The sequence below is a fragment of the Mustela putorius genome, unplaced genomic scaffold (genome assembly GCF_011764305.1).
Source record: "Mustela putorius furo isolate JIRA1106 unplaced genomic scaffold, ASM1176430v1.1 tig00000224_pilon_pilon_pilon, whole genome shotgun sequence".
NCBI lineage: Eukaryota > Metazoa > Chordata > Mammalia > Carnivora > Mustelidae > Mustela > Mustela putorius.
Genome location: NW_025421321.1, coordinates 12,359,214 through 12,361,456, shown reverse-complemented (window position 1 = coordinate 12,361,456; position 2,243 = coordinate 12,359,214). Strand labels below are relative to the sequence as shown.

General features: G+C 41.0%; 1 pseudogene; it reads left to right on the top strand.

Annotated features, from left to right (window-relative positions):
* Positions 1-1,530: 1,530 nt before the first annotated feature.
* On the top strand, positions 1,531-1,811 carry LOC101680051 (annotated as a pseudogene).
* The last annotated feature ends 432 nt before the right edge of the window (positions 1,812-2,243 follow it).

The following is a 2,243-nucleotide window of genomic DNA, read 5'->3' as shown; positions in this document are numbered from 1 at the left end:
TCTACAGTTTCACAATGGCATCTCTCAGTGGAACAATTACCTGTGATTTAAATTTGCTTTATACTACTCTGGGTCTTTAAATTTTTCAACAATGTGTGTGTATTAATGTAATAAGTAAATGAAATGCTTTATGCAGATTGATTCCATTAAAAAGCCATGTGCTAACTGCAGCACAGTTTATCAGAATAAAAACTTGAGAATAACTCAAATGTCAATTACTGTCTGAATTGTTAAAATAAATTATAAAACATATTAGGTGCAATGATTTATAGGCATTGAAAATGAAATTTATAAAGACTAAGCAGTTCCATATGAGGAGTAAAATGGTAGGTGTATCATGCAAAGTTATTTGAATATCACTGTGAAATATGGAAAAAAAGAAGGTAACTATATTAGGATGGTAAAATTATATGTGATTTATAAAAATTTTTAAGCACTATAATTTCTTCCTATTTCTTGTGTAATAAAAATTTTTCACTGAGTTAAGGGTCAGTCATTAGAATTCGCATGGACACGTGGGCATCTCTTTTGCCTTTCTGTTTTATTTCAGTTCATTGCCAAAACACCCCTATGAAAATAGGCATTTTCTCTCCCACTTTACTTATTGGAAAATTAAGGCATAGAAAAAGGTGAGTTACTTTGCTAGTAACCTAGCCAATGAATGGCAACCCTGGTAACAGAACCCAGGCTTTCAATTTCCTACCCCAGGGCTCTGGCCTATAAACAACACAGATTCCCTTATGGAAGGACTGCACAGAGAGAACAGAAACCACTATTATTAAGACCCCAAACTGAGACCCAATTCCCTTTCCAGGAAAACAAACCCTATCTCCAAATACAGGAAACAAACCAAAGGGTTAGAAGTCCAAAGGTGTGTTCAAGTCCAAGGATTCCAGAGCCCAGTGGGCAAAGCTTCCAGAAGGCAGGAGTCAGGAAGGCAGGGTTTGAGTGGTATAGAAAGAAGGACATGCTGTAAAGAGCAAAGAGACAATCAGGAGATTGGGTAAGTATGGTAACAGCACAAAGTGCTAAGAAGTGGGGCTAAGCCCAGGGTTCGTGGTCCCATGGCAGGAAAGCATCCCTGATAAGGAGAAAGGGAGGCAAGAGTTTGGCTAGGCCTACTTGTGCCAATAGTCCATTTAAGTTCTGGCTACTGAAGATGAAGATGACCTTAATGGAACTTTCTGGAAGGAAAAGGGATGTCATTGGCCCAGAATACTACAGGGGCTTTTCAGGAAAAAAATAAAAATAAAAAGTCTTGCCTAGAGAGAGACCTGTCCAGCTGTCTGAGCTGACTGATGACCGGGTACTTGCTTCCCTATTTCTGTGGGGTCTGCGCAGTTTCTTTGGAACAAAGAAGGGGAGGGGCAAATGCTGTCCTGGGGACCTAATGGAAAAGCAGATACATTTTACACAGTAAAATGAGTTCGTGTCCCACTTCTGCCACTCCTGGTGCTGCCTGTGGGCTCTTCCACTGCAAACCCAGTACCCCTTTTGTGAAGAGGCAGCCGAGGAGACTCCACGCTCCCCATGGCCTAGGAAAGGCCCCAGGAAGGCGTTAAGACTGAGAACCACATTAGCTGGAAAGTGGCCAGCAAGAAGGTTCCGCGGCACACTGTAAGACTGAAGCATAGAGCACTTCAAAAACTAATGAAAGCCTATGGTGAACGACAGCGTTTGTCAATGAGGCCGATCAGATTCTGAATTGACAGGCAGCCAATAAATGAAACAGAGGAGCCTGCACTGTTGGATTGGATACAGAGGCTGAAGATACATTGGCTGTGTCCCAGCAACAGATGGGAGGTGTTTAGCGGCTAAAAAGGGAACCTGCTGCTTTACTCCAGAACTCTGAGTCACCAGGCCAAGATGTTCACAGTGAAAAGCTGTGATTTGGGTCCATCACATCCTGACTCCTATAGTACAGCTTTCTCTAGCCTTCCATTCCCCCTCCCCATTCCTTTACTGTACATCAAGTATGTATGTACACAAGCATATTGTGTGTTTTTTTTTTTTAAACTAAATGGCCAGTGGTATGTTTTGATCATCAGCAAACGGAGATGAATTAAGGAAAAATACTGATTCTATGAAAATAGCCCCCTTTTCTATTAGTGGCATGCTCCCTCAGATCTTACCTTTATAGCCTGGTAAGTTAGCTTGTTCTCATTATTGGACAAAGAAAGAACAACATGGAAATTTTACATACTTTCTTCACCTGGAGAATATAATGTTTTTCATTTATCATT